General features: G+C 40.0%; 1 protein-coding gene across 4 annotated transcripts in view; it reads right to left on the bottom strand.

The window, feature by feature from the left end:
- The window catches only part of PANK1 (pantothenate kinase 1), a 115,574-nt gene that overhangs the window by 94,972 nt on the left and 1,884 nt on the right, over nt 1-18,718 (bottom strand). For 3 of the 4 annotated variants that reach the window (XM_060102276.1, XM_060102295.1, XM_060102305.1), the window contains exons 2-3: nt 15,201-15,347; nt 7,168-7,223 (exon numbers count right to left, since the gene is read on the bottom strand). The gene's annotated coding sequence lies outside the window, so the exon portion shown is untranslated. The remainder of the gene's footprint in view (nt 1-7,167; nt 7,224-15,200; nt 15,348-18,718) is intronic. The other variant, XM_060102287.1, reaches the window with a different exon arrangement.

Below are 18,718 nucleotides of genomic sequence, written 5' to 3'. Positions count from 1 at the left end.
GTACCACAGAAACTTTTCCCTTCAGTCTGACTGGGCCAACTTAGGTCACATACCCACTCCTCTGCCAGTAACACTCCCCAAGAAAGAGCTGTGCCGTGAATGATTGAAGTCTGAGTTCCTAAACCATTCAATGGCAAGGTTGTGGGATTCCCATGAGCGGTTTAGAGTAAGCAAGATATACTCCCAAAGCTGGGGATGAGGTTAAATTTATTTGAGTAATGGGCCTTCTGAAGAAAGAGTGGATACCTGAACAAAAATCAGGGCTTTGTCAGGGAAAGGAATGGGGACAATTGACCTGGGGAAGTGAATTCCTGCCCCTTGTGAATCAAGAATGTTGGTCCAACATGACCTTCTACAAATAGGATGTTTCTTTGTGTGTCTTCTTCCTTTTTAAATGGGTTATACCACTATGGAAAATAACATGGAGGGTCCTCAAAATATTAAAAATAGAGCCATCATATGATCCAGCGATCGCACTGGGATATATCTTTGGGTATATATATCCAAAGAAGTTGAATGCAGGATCTCAAAGAGATATTTTCACACCTGTGTTCATGACAGCACTATTCACAATAACCAAGGGGTAAAAGTAACACAAATGTACATCAATGGATGAATAGATAAACAAAATTTGGTTTATAGGAATATTATTTTCCACCCATAAAAAGGAAGGAAATCCTATCACAAGCTACAACATGGATGAACCTTGAGGACATTATGCTAAGTGAAATAAGCCAGTTGCAAAAAGACAAATATTGTATGAATCACAAAAGACCATCACATTGCAAATATTGTATGCATCACAAAACACCATCACACTGCAGGATGCAATGACATTTCACAAATGTTAATATTTTCTCTTCTACCACATTTCATTTGATTTTAAAAATCCTTTTCCTGCTTTATCTTAAAAATCATACACATTTCTTGTTCTATGCCATTATGTCTGGACTGGGTTTATCTAGAATGAATCTCCTCTTCCAGTTTTGTTGGAAATTGCTTACTTTAAGAAGGTATTTATCCTGTGGCATCCAGAAACCCCTGGCACTTAGCCACATTTGAGAAGCAAGGTATGGAATCCAGAGGAATGGATTTTCTGGAAGACAATCCCTCTAGTTAAGTGAATTGTAATGCAGCCATATGATAGACTATTAGCCATTAAAAAGGCTTATGGGGCTTCCCTGGCGGTGCACTGGTTGGGAGTCCGCCTGCTGATGCAGGGGACACGGGTTCACGCCCAGGTCTGGGAAGATCCCACATGCCGCGGAGCGGCTGGGCCCGTGAGCCATGGCCGCTGAGCCTGCACGTCTGGAGCCTGTGCTCCGCAACGGGAGAGGCCATACAGTGAGAGGCCCGCATACCGCAAAAAAAAAAAAAAAAAGGCTTATGAGTCTACTTTTTAAATAGGGGAAATAATTGTTTTACAATAATAAGTAAAAATGAAAAAAGAGAATGCAATGCTGACCATGACTATTAAAGAAAGAAGTTACAGTAACAATAGTGGGAATCTGAAACACATGTATAGGAAAACACCCCAAAAGAAACCGATGAAAATGTTAACGGTGGTAGCCTTCGGCTAGTGCATCTTCAGGAGAGTTTTTCTTTGAACTTTCAATTTTCTTGTTTTTGTTTGTTTGTTTGTTTTTTCCATAATTTACAACACATCTAGAATGTTTAGTAAAGGAAAAGTGAACTGGGGTAAACACAAAAATTGTGGGTCCAAGGGTCTCACTTATGAAAACATAAACATTATAAACACTATTTTGGCTGTCAGAGGAATTACACCGCCTCCCACATCCCTGCTTTTTTATTTTTAATGTGTTTTTGACAGTTGAGGTCAATATAAAAATACCACTGTATACATAAAAATAAAGATAGATCCAAAATTAAGTTGTTCAGTTTTCTCTGTGATTTAACTCCTTGGCCATTTAACATTTTATATCTGAGTAATGACAAACTATTCCTATTAGCATTGCAAGTAAATTAATTTAGAACAAAATGGAATTCTTGGTTGTTTGAAAAAGGATTAAAAGTCTTTCATGTAGGGGCTTCCCTGGTGGCGCAGTGGTTGAGAGTCTGCCTGCCGATGCAGGGGACGCGGGTTCGTGCTGCAGAGCGGCTGGGCCCGTGAGCCATGGCCGCTGAGCCTGCGCGTCCGGAGCCTGTGATCCGCAACGGGAGAGGCCACAACAGTGAGAGGCCCACATACCGCAAAAAAAAAAAAAAAAAAAAAGAGAAAAAAAAGTCTTTCATCTAAAAATATGAAATTATTGTTCAAAGGGATATAATTCGAAAATCTGTAAGCACATTTATGCGTAAAAAAGTCATTTACTTTTAACTCTCCCTTACATGACGCATGTACTAAAATCTGAGAAAGTGCCTGGGTTTGTTCCATTTAAATGCTTTTTAATAGTGTTGTCATTCTGTTTCTGGCAAGCAAAGCTTTACATAAGCCTAAAGATGCAGAAATTCTAAGATTAGAATAATTTAGATTCTGTCCTTGGGACACACTGTCTAGTGTAAGATGGTGGCATGTCCCTGTAGGTGAGTCAGCTCTCGGCTTGGACTGCAGACTCTGCTAAGACTCTAGTCCCTGGATTTCATCCACTCGTGATCTCCATCAATGTGGTTACAGGGCCACTCTGAGCTAGAATCTGCGGCTGCTACTCTCTCCTGCCCAGGAGCACCTGCCCTGCAGCAACTGGAGCTTGGTCTACCCATGCGTGTCCTAGTCAGGTGGTGTTGGTCTGCCTCTCACTACTGTGGGGCTTTGGGTCAATCAGTGACTTAATTTTTGAGGCAGGAAAACTTACTGAGAGTCAATTTTTCATATTCTCTATATCCTGTGCTCACCACTCCCTTTCTCAGCAAAAGACTCATGGTATTTCTTGCCTTGGGGTTTTTTTTTGCACAAGGAAAGCAGGTATTTCCATGGAGCACTTTTTGTTTTGTTAAAGTTCAAACTCTGCTAGAGTCTTCTACACATTCTTTCTTTTTTTAAAAAATATTTATTTATTTATTTGGTTGCATTGGGTCTTAGTTGTGGCATGTGGGCTCCTTAGTTGTGGCTCGAGGACTCCTTAATTGTGGCATGCCAACTCTTAGTTGTGGCATGCATGTGGGATCGAGTTCCCTGACCAGGGATTGAACCTGGGCCCCGGCATTGGGAATGCAGAGTCTTATTAACCACTGCGCCACCAGGGAAGTCCCCTACGGATTCTTAGAAGGAGAAAGGGAGACTCTTCGAGGGCAGCAAGAAGGAAAAGACAAATATACATGTCACTAAAAATGGGGGTCTGTGGGTGGGAGGATTCCTGAGATCTGAGTAGCCTCGGTGCAGTGGCTGGAGGAGGAAGCTAGTGCTCAGAGAGGATGGCTGTGAGGTGGGGTGTACCTTGACCTGCCCCAACCCCTCAAAGATCCTCGACATCGCAACTCACACAGAAGCCACGGAGTGGCTCACTCCAGAGGAAACTTTTCTAGTACAGAATATGGGAACCCAGCAGATATACACGCAGTTGGACGAGAGAGGACAGGACAGGCCCTCTCCATGCGTTAGCACACTGGGCAAGAACCAGAATCCTGAGTCAGGTCCCTGAATGGCTGAGATGTCATTTCCTGCCATTCTAGTGGAGTCATGCTAGGAGTTAGTTTTAATTAAATTTAAGAAAATAAAATAACTGGACATTTCTTACTCCTTTGAATTTGTGTACATTCCTGCTATGTCTGTCTGAGCTCCTATTTCTTCATCATATCCTGGAGATCAAACACTTGCCTCATAGCATCACTGTAAGGATTAAGCCAGGTTAACATGGGAGGGCCTGGGAGAGTGCCTGGGTGTATTTAGTAGGTGCTCAACTGCTGTTGATTCTCTAAAAAAATTTTTTTCCTTCTCTCCAAGATGGGACTGCCAGAATGAATGGCAGAAGTTGGTATGAGGACCTACGGAAGGCCTTGGGCTAGGGAAGGTAGAGGGGCAATGTTTTTAACAGTAATCATAGTGATAGTTACTTTTTTTTTCTTTTTGGTCTATTAATTGGGGACTCTTTATTTCCGTGGTGTAAGTTGATTTACAGTATTATATGTTCCAGGTATACAGTACAGTGATTCACAATTTTTAAAGATTATACTCCACTTATAGTTATTATAAAATATTGGCTATCTTCCCTGTGCTGTACAGTATATCCTTGTAGCTTCTTTATTTTACACACAGTAGTTTGTATCTCTTACTCCTCTACCCCTGTCTTGTCCCTCTCCCCTTCCCTCTCCTCACTGGTAACCACTAGTTTGTTCCTTATATATGTGAGTCTGTTTCTTTTTTGTTATATTCACTAGTTTGTTCCATTTTTCAGATTCCACATACAAGTGATATCATACAGTATGTGTCTTTCTCTGTCTGACTTATTTCACTAACCTAATACCCTCTAGGCTCATCCACGTGGTTGCAAATGGCAAAATTTCATTCTTTTTTATGGCTGAGTAGTATTCCACTCCATCCACACAGCACATCTTCTTTATCCATAATGATAGCTAATATTTATTAAGAACCTATTATGGGCCAGGCATTCCTGGACTATAAATCTTGTCAATGGTTTTTCACCTGTTCTGCAGAGCTCTAAGATTCCATAGAATCTTAGAATCTTAGATTCCACAGAATTTTAGGGTTGGATTCCATTCCAACCCTAAGTTCCTGAGGGTCTCAGGAACTGCAGTGAAGAGCCAAAGGGAGACCAATGAGTTCACATGCAGGGCTGCTTCCTCTACTTCAACTAGATCGGTTTTGCTTTTACCTGTTTAATATGTTGATCCTCTACATGAGATTTTGTTTGAAAAGTAGTATGTCTCTTAAAAATGTCGGAAAACCTCTACAGAGATTTTGGATCAATATGGCAATATAAACAAACACATGTTCAACCAGCCTTCCTCCCCTGATCTAAACCCTAAAACTAACCTAAAGGATATATATCTATATATATCTGTAGATATACAGATATCTGAAGGTCATGTTGACTGACAAGATGAATTGCTCTAAATGGATCAAAAATTCTGCAGAAACTGCTGAAAGACAGAAAGTAGAACTGGGATAACACTGAAGGAGGGACCCACTGCCCAACACTAAAGAAGAGGGCACCTGTAAGTTGTGAGTCAGGCTTCAGTACTGCTCCAAGCTTGGGGAAAGCGAATACAGGGACGGGAGGCAGTCCCAAACCAACATTCAGTGTGATTTTGGTAGCATTACAGCAGTAGGAACAATCAGACAGTTCTTCTCCTCCTTCCACCTGTGCTACGCAGCAAACAGCAAAGGCAATTCCAATGGGACCCCTTGGGCATTATAAGCAGGATAGTAACCAAGAGGTATGTGTACCCCAAAAGAAAGTGGGAGTTCCCATGCCCCGAAGACGAGCTATTGATCCACTCAGTCTGGTAGTATGTCCTGCCTCTCCCCTATAACCACAGGAAGCAGAAACATTGAACAGATAAGCACTCAGACATACAGGCAAGGCTAAGAGACAACTGAAAATGCAAACAGAAGGACAACCGAGAATCACCAAACATTTGAAGAAAAACAAAGAGGAGTCCCAGAAGGAAAGAATGGAGGGAACGAAAAAGAGGAAATATTCAAAAAACAACAGAATAAAACAGCTCATTGTCAATGAAAGATATGACACCTCCAGTGAAAGGCCCCATGAGTGCTGCTTAGAATGAACAGAAAAACAAACAACCAAACAAACAAACCCCAGATCACGTCTAGACACTTGATGGTAACATTTCAGAAAAGCTCAGTTAGTAACTTGCTTTTCTGTTTCTAGTCAGTCTCCTAAAATGTGGTCACTTTATTGGACAAAGAAATTTTTTTGGTATTGTCTGCCAAGATGATTTGAGTTGGAATATTTTTAGCAAAGGAACCTGATACTCTTGGCTGACTGACACAGCCAGTAGTTGAGCCCCATGCTGGATAGTGTGAAGATGTGGCAAGAAGAGGCTGGATTGGCTAAATTTATAGTCATTGAATACAGATGTTTCTTTTTGTCCCAAATGATCTGTTTGGTACTTAATCTGCCTAGTTACTTATTGCCCCACAATGAGTTATCAGAACAAATGAAATAAAACAACCCATTTCGGATCTGTCCCAAACACTCCTACAAATATCCCCTAAATATCCACTCATTTGAATGGTTTTGTTTTTTTTTTAACATCTCCACAAATTGTACATCCCAACTGTGACTCAGAATTATTGTTAATCAAGTTCAGAATTAAAAACATATTTTAGACATTCTACTGAAATATCTCCTTCAACTTAGAAATAAGTCATTAGAATTTTGAATGCCTTTTAAGTGTTTGTGGTTTGGGCCCTACACCATGTGTTATTTTATGAGTTGTTTTTGGAGGGCCAGCTTTTCTCCCTCATTCTTATCATCCTCTCACCATATTTGTTCAGATCTTCATCGAACATCTAATATGAATTGAAGATTGTTGATTCAGTCCCAAGTCTTTCGTCTTTTTCCATTAGGTGCAAGAGCAGTCCTTAGGACTGAGGAGTCTACAAAAATGAGTAAAGCACAGTTCCTGTAAACCCAGAAGTGTTTAAAATCTAGTAAATAAATATGAGAAATGTATAAAATCCAATGAGGATTCTCTCCCTCAGGAGAGGAAAAGATCATATTTGTTATGATCTAGGCCATGCTCATGTTATTCTTCTACATTGGTCTCTCCTGTAAGATTGTAATAATAACTACCATTTATTGGTACCTTCTGTACCCAAGAGAAGCTGGCAATTGATGACCTAGACGGGTGGGATGAGGGGAGAAGTGGAAGGGAGGTCCAAGAGGGAGGGGGTTTATGTATACATATAGCTGATTCACCTCGCTGTACAGCAGTAACTAACACAACATTGTAAAGCAACTATACTCCAATAAGAAAAGAAAAAAAAAAAAAAAAAAGAAAGAAGCATCAGACTCAGAAAGGTCCGCTGACCTTGCCCAGTGTCACAGACTTCTAAGTGACAGAGCCTGGAATTGACCCGTCTACTAGACCATAAAGCCCTATTTATTTTTCCCCCAACTTAAACATACTCTTTCCTCTGTCTTGAGCATACATTCTATGTTCCCACCTCTCCCTTTACTATGGTCCATTCTCCTACTTTAGAAAAGAAAGGTATACACTCACTTCTCTGGAATCTTCTTATGGTGCATTGTCCCAAGAAGTAAAAATCTCCTGGTTACCTAAGAAAGGGACAATTCAAATGACTGGGGAAGCCTCCTTGAATAATTAATCAAAGCACATAAAAAAAACTGCCCAATGCCTGTCTTCCTCATACATATTTCTGGTAAGAGCAAAATGTTGCTTTAGAACCAGGGTATTTTGGCTGATGTTGGGATATTCTGAATTAAATCAGAATGGGTAGTGAGGGTGACTGTACTTCTGCCCTTTTTGGACTGCAATCAAAGAATGCAATGCCCTTGAAAATTCTATGAGAGCAAAGCAAACACAGCTTAAAAAAATTTTTAAAGGAAAGCAATTCTTTTCAGATATTTAAAAAATACTCATCCTGGCACTTGTCATTAGCTAGAAAGAAAAGCACCTTCAAATAGCCTATGAACAATGGTGGTAGCGATGCTGATTATTTTTCAGTGTAACTGGATTTTTTTAGGAATACCAACTTTTTAAAGATACATTGATTAACACCCACAGGTAAGATTTTTACAAGATTTTTCTCAGATTAGTTGTATATCATCTAGTAAGGGAGCTAAACCCTATTTTATCAAATCTAGATCATGAGATATTTATTCTGATTATAGTACATTCCCATTTTATTTCATCCTCTGAATTATTTACTTTTTACTATCTCCTAATAACAACATGTGAAGTTGCTAGCTGCTGGACCAATTAGTTATTAGCTATGTGACAAGGATGGGCTATGTGCTCATCAGCTGGGCTTCTTCTTCCTGAGTGTGCAGGAAAACCATATTTCCCTTTCTCCCCTGCAGTTAGATTGAGGCCACATGTCTGGGTTCCTGTCACAGGAACATGAGCAGAAGTAATGGACACCACTTTCCAGGCCTAGTTATAAACTCCCCCAGCACCATTATTCAAGCTCTCTCTTTCCCTTCTGCTGGGCCCATGGGGTTCAATATTGCAGATTACCAAATGAAAGGAACCAAGCCACTGTTTTGAAGACAGCTGACCCAGAGTCACCCTACTCTCACTGGGGCTATGAAATGAATGACAGATAAAACAGTGTGAGGCTTCCCTGGTGGTGCAGTGGTTAAGAATCCGCCTGCCCGTGCCGGGGACACGGGTTCAAGCCCTGGTCCAGGAAGATCCCACATGCCACAGAGCAACTAAGCCCGTGCTCCACAACTACTGAGCCTGTGCTCTAGAGCACGCGACCACAACTACTGAGCCCGCATGCCACAATTACTGAAGCCCGTGTGCCTAGAGCCCATGTTCTGCAACAAGAGAAGCCACCGCAATGAGAAGCCAGCGCAACGCGGTGAAGGGTAGCCCCCACTCACCGCAACTAGAGAAAGCCTGCGAGCAGCAGCCAAAAATAAAATAAATAAATTTATTTTTAAAAAATTAAGAAAAACAAACAGTGTGGAGTTATTTTATTTTTTTACAGCAGCTAGCTTTAATTACCCTGATTAATATGAACAGTGTATACTTTTATAAAGCATTTCAGATTTTGAATCATGTATTGAACATTTCCTAAAGAATATCATACCTGCTCTCATAGGTCTTGATTCATACATAACTTCTACTCTTTGCTGGATACTACATTGTATTACTGCAAATTAAGTAATGAAAAATGTATTACTTTGTTTCAATTAATTAATATAAAATTAATTATATGAGAGTTATATCATTTTAATCTTGATTGCTTTTAGAAATATATTGTACAACATGGACTCTATAACTTACTTCTCAGTGTTTTTTTTGTTTTGTTTTTTGTTTTTTTTTTGCGGTACGCAGGCCACTCACTGCTGTGGCCTCTCCCGTTGCAGAGCACAGGCTCCGGACGCGCAGGCTCAGCCGTTCCGCAGCATGTGGGATCCTCCCGGACCGGGGCACGAACCCGTGTCCCCTGCACTGGCAGGCGGACTCTTAACCACTGCGCAACCAGGGAAGCCCACTTCTCAGTGTTTTTGATACTATTCCTTAAAAGAAATATTAACACATGTGAACTGAAAAATAAAATAAGACTTTTTTTGACAGAAAATAAGTCAGATTTTAGTGATTAGTTTGCAAATGAGGACTGGCTTTGTCAATTAGGTCATATGGTTTTGTCATTTGTGGTCTGGTTGACCACAGGATAGGAGCACTTGCCATGCATTCAATGAAAGAAAGCTTTAAGTTTTGACATAATTATATTTAAAACATGTGATAAGTTTGTAAAAAATACTGTACTACCACAGATACTGAAATAAATGTCTCCAATTTTTACTGAGTAAAAATTTAAATGAAGTGCTGCTGGGTGAAAGAATAAAAGGTATAATTAATAGTCACTTGATAATCTATGACGAAGCCTTTTTGGTACAGTTTCAGAGACTGAGACTCTAATGTCTGTCTAATTAAACCCTTTATAAGTCAGATGGCTTCTAATTCATAGCTTTCAACAAAACTAAAAAGAGGACCTAATTGAATTATTAGCTGATAAATCTTTTAAGTAATTCTGGATAATAAATCACTCTATTATTTTTGACATCTAATTTGACAGAATTTCAAAGAATTGGGTGACATTGCCATAATTAACTTTTCTATTCTTATATTATTATTGTGAAAAACAGCAATAGAAGTGGTACGCAGTCCCATTTTGGACATAATTAATATTCTTCCATGAGTACCTGAACTAATGGAAAAGTAAATCCCCATTAATTTCAGTAAGAGGTACATCCCTGAAAATTTCTACTTATGTGTTTGGCAATTATAAAAAATATTTAATATATTTATATTGTTTTAGCCACTTGTATAACAATAATAATTATAACTACAGAAGTACTCTTTTTAACTTAGAGGGAACTAAAAAAATTAAAATCTCTATCAGTACTTCTGCTTGAGACACATCATAAGGTGATCAGTGAAAGACTTCTTGAGCACAAACACTTCTACATTACAGTAAAAAACTTATATTAGGGTGAAAAACTGGGGGAAATGGAATGCAAAGGAGTTCAGGAAGTAAAAAGAAACAACGCTCATTTTCTGATTGCTAAAGAAGAGTTCGTGTATTTTTAAAAAATGTGTGCTAGTCTCAAAGTTGCTAACATGCAATCATGCTCTAATTATTTATAACTTGATATTTTTTCTTGTGTATCTATTTTTTTTTTTTTTTTTTTTTTGCGGTACGCGGGCCTCTCACTGTTGTGGCCACTCCCGTTGCGGAGCACAGGCTCCGGATGCGCAGGCTCAGCGGCCATGGCTCACGGGCCCAAGCCGCTCCGCGGCATGTGGGATCTTCCCAGACTGGGGCACGAACCCATGTCCCCTGCATCGGCAGGCGGACTCTCAACCACTGCGCCACCAGGGAAGCCCTTGTGTATCTATTTTTAAAAAATTGGTCATGGGGCCTCCCTGGTGGCGCAGTGGTTGAGAGTCCGCCTGCCGATGCAGGGGATGCGAGTTCGTGCCCTGGTCCGGGAGGATCCCATATGCCGCGGAGCAGCTGGGCCCGTGAGCCATGGCCGCTGAGCCTGCGCATCCGGACCCTGTGCTCCGCAACGGGAGAGGCCACAACAGTGAGAGGCCTGCGTACCGCAAAAAAAAAAAAAAAAATTGGTCATGTTCTATATACTCTATGTATTGGTTATATTCTATGTTCTATGTATTTGTATTCTGGCTCTGCCACTCACCTATGACAAGAGCTTGGGTATGTCGCTTAACTTTTCAGGCCCTTAGTTTCTTTTTTTCCCTGTAAAATGTGAAAGTTGAACCACATCATTTGCAGGCCCCCTTACGTCTCTAATATTCTATAACTCTGTGACTAAACACTCAGAAATATTCTTTTAGATGACTGAAAACAAAAAGTATCCAAATATGCATTTCCTCTTTTTCCCCTTTCTCATTTCCCTTCTTCCCTCCCAATATCACTAAGGCCGTGTTGGCATAGAGCAAAGATTGTATGTTTTGAGGGATTTACTAAAATTGGTCTCATTATGTATCAATTCATTACAGTAATTCATTGGCTTCCCTCAACCAAAAAGTAATCAAACTATTCTCCCTAGTAATTGAAATCTGAAAAGCATATAATAAAGATAATATTTTCTAAAATAAAAAGATGATATTGGCAGGATCCTGCTTCCTCCTTTTGAGGAAGCTAGAATCTTAAAATAGCTCATCAGAAACAGAAGTCTTTAGAATAGAAAAGTTGACCAGAAAGGCTATAATTGTTGTTAAAAAATATGTATGTGGGGCTTCCCTGGTGGCGCAGTGGTTGAGAGTCCGCCTGCCGATGCAGGGGACACGGGTTTGTGCCCCGGTCCGGGAAGATCCCACATGCCGTGGAGCGGCTGGGCCCGTGAGCCATGGCCGCTGAGCCTGCGCGTCCGGAGCCTGTGCTCCGCAGCGGGAGAGGCCACAACAGTGAGAGGCCCGCGTACCACAAAAAAAAAAAAAAAAAAATGTATGTGAGGTCCACTAGCACCTCCTTTTGCTATTTATAAAACAATGCAAGATATGATGTATAAATAGTACTATTTTGGTTTTAAATATTTCCATTTTGGTAACAGAATGTTGTGGTTTTTCATATTTGCAGTGAGAAAAGGTCCTGAAATATTAGTGCTGTGTTTTTCTTTCTTGTCCCACATTTCCGTGTAGTTACATGTACCCATGTTGACTTGTGGACAACTGAGATTGTTAGATCAGGGATTCAAAGAGAAAGAGACATTTAATATTCAATTGACTGACTTCCACAAAAGGGCAGAGTTGGGAGGGAGCCCATGTGAGATGGTTGCTGACCAACCCTGGAGAGCTATGTGGAAGGGAGGCCAGTGACTGCAGCCCATCCCCACCATTCAAGTGAGCATGCCTCTTTGTGTAGAAGAGCCACAGGTGCTACTGTCAGGTCATCACAGCACCTGCACTCGGCCTCTTAGCTCATCCAGGTGAAGGATGTCCACCTGTGTCCTACAACTTTGATAGCCTCCGATGTGAACTGCTGTTTATTTTACCCTTGTTAACAGGACACAAAACATCTTTTCAAAATAGTGTGAGATCCTTCACCACCAGAGGCCATTGAAAATGAAGAAGAAAGAGAAGCCACAGTTTTGGCACTTGGAAGTCTGGACTGGGAAACCCATCTCTGGTGTATGTGTGTGTGTATATATATTTACATGTATACATTTATACTGGAGAAGTATTAGGGTCTTAAGCCTAAATGAGATGGCATATAGGAAAATGCACTGTACTAATTCATCTATACATCCAATTAATAAAATTTTATTGAATACCTAATGAATATTTATTGAGCACCTACTATGTGCCAGGCACTGTCCTAGGTATTAGGGACATAGCAAACAAGATGGATGAGGTCTCTGTCTCATAAGCTTGCACTGTGGTGGGGGAAGACATAGTGTAAACAGATAAATAAGGTAATTTCAGTTACTGTAAGTGTCATGAAGAAAGTAAAAGAGGCCAATTGGATAGAAGGTGACTGGTTGGAGGGTGAAGAGAGCAACTGCAGGGAGGGTGGGCAAAGACAGCCTCTTTGGGGAGGGTAACACTGAATAATGAGGAGGACTTAGTCATGCAGAGACATTTGGAAGGAACAGATAGAGGGAACAGAAAGTGCAGAAGCTCTCAGGCACATAGTAGTTTAGCATGTTTTAGAAAGATGGCAAAAGATGCAACCTCTGCAGACTCAGGAGTGGGGAGCCTCCTTCACTAAGATGATGGGGTCTTACAGCTGACACAGAGTAAGTGCTTAATAAAGAAATGTGTCTTTGCTCTGACACATTACATTAGAAAATGTTTACCACAAATTTAAAGAGTTTATAACGAAGAGCTTCCCCTGCCCATAACTCCAGCCCTGCTTCCCAGAAGCAATCAGCCTTATAATTTACTTTTGGTTCTTTTGACATATCTTTGAATATAGCATGCTCCTAATGTTATTTCTTCATGTATCAATTATAGATATTATCTATTTACTTCCTACAATGACAGAGAAGCATTTAGCCAAGAGAATTATGGTTATTTTTCTGCCTCTACTGGTTTCCTTTGCACCTATAAATAATAAACTTCTATGTCTTGTCCCTTCATATCTTGACTCCCAGATCATGAGACTGAGATATTATAGACCTAATTCTTTCTGCTGCTTCTCTTCCTCCACTTTTCCCTCCATGTCTCTGCTGGGCACAGCCTCCTATGCCCTATAAACTGTAGTAGTTCAACTCTTTTTAGCAGTTATACAGGGCTCTTCATGCTCTAGGTCCCACCTACTTTTTTCATCTCCTAACATTATCCACTTACGCTATACTCACAGTTTTACTGAACTATGTACTTACAGTTTTTGTAAACTTTTGTATGCTCTTGTCTTTTTTCTCATTGCCTCATATGTTTTCATTGCCTGGAAGGGCTTCCCTCTGCAATTCACTGGCAAATCCCATTCATTCATTTTAGCCTACATGCCACTTTATGATATCTTCCTTGCTGGATGCCATTTATTAATTAAATACAAAAAATATTTATTCAATGGCTGTTATATGCAAGGCACTGTTCTAGGTGTCAGGGCTATAGTGCTCCTAGACAGACATTCATAAGCTTGACTTAATAAGCAGACTTAATAAAAATAACCACCATGATGAAACACATGATGTGTCAGGACTTTACTAAATAACTCACAAATGCTATTTTAATCGTCACACCTTTATAGGACTTTAAGAAGTTAAATATCTTTCCTGAGGTCACTTCCTGTAAGTGGCTAAGCTTATATTCAAACTCAAATCTGCCTAACTTCAGAGGTGTCACTCTTAAATCATACTCATTCTGCAGCTATTACTCCTTGTACACTTCTACCATAACATTTGTCATACTGTTTTGAAACTGTGCATGGAGTTCCCCACATAAACCAGAGGACATAAAAGAATTATTTGTGTGACTATTTTTTCAATTTTCTCAGGATGGTACAGAAGTAATACAGTTCTAGAGACACAAGAGTGAAATTAATGCATTACATACAGTGGGTGCCTTAGGGAATTAGGGATTAACTCTTGAAATCTCAGACTGAGAAAGGCTTGCTCTAAACTGAAGACATCTTAAGGGTAGAGATACCTGCTGCTTAATGGGTGCTCGATAAATGTTCATTGAACCTGTTCTTCAAACCTTTGTAATCAATACATACCGAGTTTTAGGGTTGAAAAACTATGTTAGTCCTGCATTTGAAGGTGGCTTTGCAGCAGGAGCTAGGCACTCAGTCTTTTTAATAGAATTCCAAGGGTGTTCAGTCCAAACTTTAAGAGGCAGTAGAATGCAGTGGTTAATTGCACAGACTCTACAGCCAAACTACCCAGATTCCAATTCCAATTCCATTGTTTACTGTTTATACAACAAATTGTTATTTAACATGTGCCAGCCACTTTTATATGTACTTTACAAACATTACCTGAACTAAACCTAACACCTCCACGTAGCAGATACCTTTACTATTCCTCAATAGTGCCATGTCTCAGTTTTCTCCTCAGTTAAATGTGGGATACTAATAACAAAATATAGGGTATGTAGGATTGAATGAGTGTAAAGTGCTTAGAATAGTATCTGGCACATAAAAAGTTAGCTATTACTACCAGTAGACGCTGTGACCATCAGCTTGATGTAACTTAACAATTTTTTCATCTTATGCTAATGTTCACTTCAAGGGAATTATTTGGAATGGGGACTAAATCTTTTTTTTTTTTTTTTTTTTTCTTTTTGCGGTATGCGGGCCTCTCACTGTTGTGGCCTCTCCCGTTACGGAGCACAGGCTCCGGATGCGCAGGCCCAGCGGCCATGGCTCACGGGCCCAGCCGCTCCGCGGCATGTGGGATCCTCCCAGACCGGGGCACGAACCCGTATCCCCTGCATCGGCAGGCGGACTCTTAACCACTGCGCCACCAGGGAGGCCCCGGAATGGGGACTAAATCTTAAGCATCTCCCAGTCAAGTTGGCTCTCTGTTTCTAAGGGAAAACCCAGTGGCTGGTGCTGAAATGGAAAACGTAGGAAAAAAAAATACCGCTGAAATCCGTCCAGTCTTCTGCAGCTGCTCAGGCATCTCCCGAGTCCACGTTATTGTCACCTCTTGCTGGGATGCCTGCATTAGCCTCCTAGCTGGTTCAACGGCCTTCTCCTTGGCTGCCTCTATTCTCTGCTCCAGATTAACCTTTGCAAAACACAGAGGCAAACTGTATTGTATAGTGCGCACGCTTACAACAGTCCATTGATTTCTCATTGTTCTTAGAATAAGGACCCAAATTAGTAACTGAGCTGACTAAGTCTTGTGGGATCTAGCCTTGGCCCATCCCTCTCCGTGGTATCTACCCACCCCAGGCACATCAGCCTTCATTCATTGTTCAGCAAATATTTGTTTGATCACCATGTATTTATGGAGTCATTAAGGATACATCAGTGACAAAGAGAAATAGTTTTTGTACTCATAGAACTTACCTGTAGGAGGTGGGAGAACAACAATGGCAACAAAAACCAGACATATAATAATTATTATAAAAAATATAATAATTGCTGGTTGTAAAAAGTAGGAAAATGGTATTGAGCCCGCAAATAAAAAGAGGGTCATTTGAGATAAGATGGACAAAGTCTTCTCTAAGCAGGTAATATTATATAGATGAGATGTAAAGGAGGAAGAGAAGTGAGCCACATGATGAATGTAGAGGAGAGAATTCAGGTGGACAGAACCCATGCAAAGGTTCACATATGCTAGAAACAGCCTGGTGTGTTTGAGGTACCCAGAGTAGATCAACTCACCACACAAAGGTAAGAAAGTGGGGAGTGAGATTGGCTGGCGCCTGGTCCTGTAGGGCCTGGTAGGCCATTGTAAAGAATTGGGAAGTTTTTTCCCTCTTCTTTTTATTTTAGAAAAGCTCCAAGATGTTTTGAAAAGTTGAAAGAGTGGCACAATGTACATCGCTATACCCTTTATTTAGATCCACAATTTATTAACTTTTTGCCACATTTGCTTTTTTGGTTCTATTTTCTCTGTTCTCTGTTCTTTTGTTCTCCCTAACATCTTTCTATTTTGTTTTTGTTTTACTTTTTCCCCAAATCTTCTGAAGGTAAGTAGTTGCAGTCACTCTGACACTTTGCTGCTAAATACTGAAGCAAACATATTCCCAAAACAAAGACATGCTTCTACATAGTCACAAATTATCACACGTCCAAAATTTAATACTGATTTAGTATCATCTACGTTGTAGTGCATATTTATATTTCCACAATTGTCCACCAATTGTTTTTTGCAGTTACTTTATAAAAAATCTATGAACCAATCAAGATTCATGAATTTCATTTAGCAACAGCTGTCCCCTGAGTAAAGCAATCCACCACCTTTTGATTTTCTCTTTCCTGAACACTGACATTTTTGAAGAGCCTGGGTCTGTTGTCTTGTAAGATGCTCTACCTTCTGATTGTTTCCTCATGATTAGATTCAGGTTAAACATTGCTGGCACAAATAGTACCAGGTGATAGATAGTCCCATTACTGGTGATGTTGTGTCCTCACTTGATTAAGGTATGTCTCATAAATAAATCTCTACATTGTAAAGTTACCTTTTCCCCTAATTAAGAGTTAATCTCTAGGGTGATTCTTTGAGATAGTGTTAATATCCTGCTCCCCAACAACCTTTTAGCCAATGGTTTAGCATCCTTTATCCATTGTTTTAGTATTCTTTGATAAGCTTTATCTATGTCAATTTTTACAATGGGAGTTGCAATATGGGGAATATTTTATTATTCTTTTTGCATTCATTAACTGGCATTCTTGTGTAAAGAAGAGCTTTTCATTGTTAGTCCTTTTCTCCCCCATCCACCCCCCTAACGAAGAGGACTTAAAAAATTAAACCTGTTTTAATCTATTACCATTATTATTCTTATTCTTTTTGATGTTCAAATTGTTCTAAGCATGGTTAGTGGAAGCCCCTTTAGGCCAGATCCTGTGTCCTTTTGAAATGACCCTATTAATCTCTCATATTTGTTATTTCCCTTCTCCCACAGTGAGAACCCTGGTACCAAACAACATGAATATATTTACTCCTTTGCTTTTTCCTATAACACATGTATAACAGATTCAAAATTACTAAACCAATACCACTTTCAACATCAAACCTACTAAACCAAGTTATTGATTTCTTTGCATTTCTTTTGCTCTTACATTGGATTCCAGAACTCCTAACTCCAGTATATAGAGTACTACACTCAAGTTAATTGAAGAAGTTCTTTTTCTCTGTGTGGCTATGCTGACAATTTGATATACAGGTAAGTTCATCTCTTTCTTTGTGTTAAATTTTAGGGCTTGCTTTTATTTCCATTGTTTTAGATTTAAGTTTTTGAAAAGGCAAAACTCTTTTTTTAAAATTTATTTTATTTATTTTTGACTGCATTGGGTCTTCGTTGCTGCACGTGGGCTTTCTCTAGTTGCGGCGAGCAGGGGCTACTCTTCGTTGCAGTGCTTGGGCTTCTCAATGCAGTGGCTTCTCTTGTTTTGGAGCACAGGGTCTAGGCACACGGGCTTCAGTAGTTGTGGCACATGGGCTCAGTAGTTGTGGTGCATGGGCTTAGCTGCTTTGCGGCACGTGGGATCTTCCCGGACCAGGGATTGAACTCATGTCCCCTGCATTGGCAGGCGGATTCTTAACCACCACGCCACCAGGGAAGTCCTCTTTTTTTAAAAAGAAGTTTATTCAGAGAGCCACACTCCCATCACTAATCCTTGCAAAATATTCCCATCCCCTATAGATAACCATTTTCAACTAATTTTCTGTTTTATAGTTTTTGTATTTCTATCTTCAAAAATAGGCCAAAAATGGGTGTGTGGTATACATACATATAAGTATGTAGACTCTCATTTCTCCTTCTTGCTTACACAAAAGTTAGCATACTTTGTATATTCTTTTGCACCTTTTCTTCACTGAGCCATATAAATATTTTATTCTAAAAATTCATTGAAGGGCTTTATGCTAGGGACTGACATGATCATTTCCATTTTAAGATTGGTTTCGTTGCCCTATAAAGGATGGAGAACAGGACCTGAAGCAGGTAGACCAGATGGGAGGCTGCAGTGGTCAGAGCAATGAAAAGGGAAAGGAGTATTTATTTCACTTATAACACCAAAGTACAACAGATACATTTATGAGCTGGATGAGAGTGGTGAGGGAAAAGGAGGACTCAGAAATGATTCTTTCTCATGAGTAACTGGGTAGATACATGGTGGTGTCATTTACTGAGACAGAGATTTGGGAGGAGAGGCTTTAAGTTTTGGAATGAAAAATCAAGGTCCCATACTGAATATGTTAAGTTAGAGATGTCTGTTATACATCCAAGTGGAGATGGCAAGTGGATAATGAGATATTTGCATTTGGTTGAAGTTCAGAGGAGAGGTCTGGGGAGGATAAGGAATTTAGGAGTTACCAGTATAAAGATATTTAAATCCATGGGAGTTGATGAGTTTGCCAAGAGGAATACTGTAGAGGAGAGAAAAAGGTGGGGGAGAAGGGAAGCTCAAAACCAAGCTCTGAGGATT

Source organism: Mesoplodon densirostris, chromosome 1 (assembly GCF_025265405.1).
Source record: "Mesoplodon densirostris isolate mMesDen1 chromosome 1, mMesDen1 primary haplotype, whole genome shotgun sequence".
In the NCBI taxonomy this organism is placed as follows: Eukaryota; Metazoa; Chordata; class Mammalia; order Artiodactyla; family Ziphiidae; genus Mesoplodon; species Mesoplodon densirostris.
Note: the sequence above shows the minus strand (reverse complement) of the source record. Positions and strands in the feature narration are given on the sequence as shown.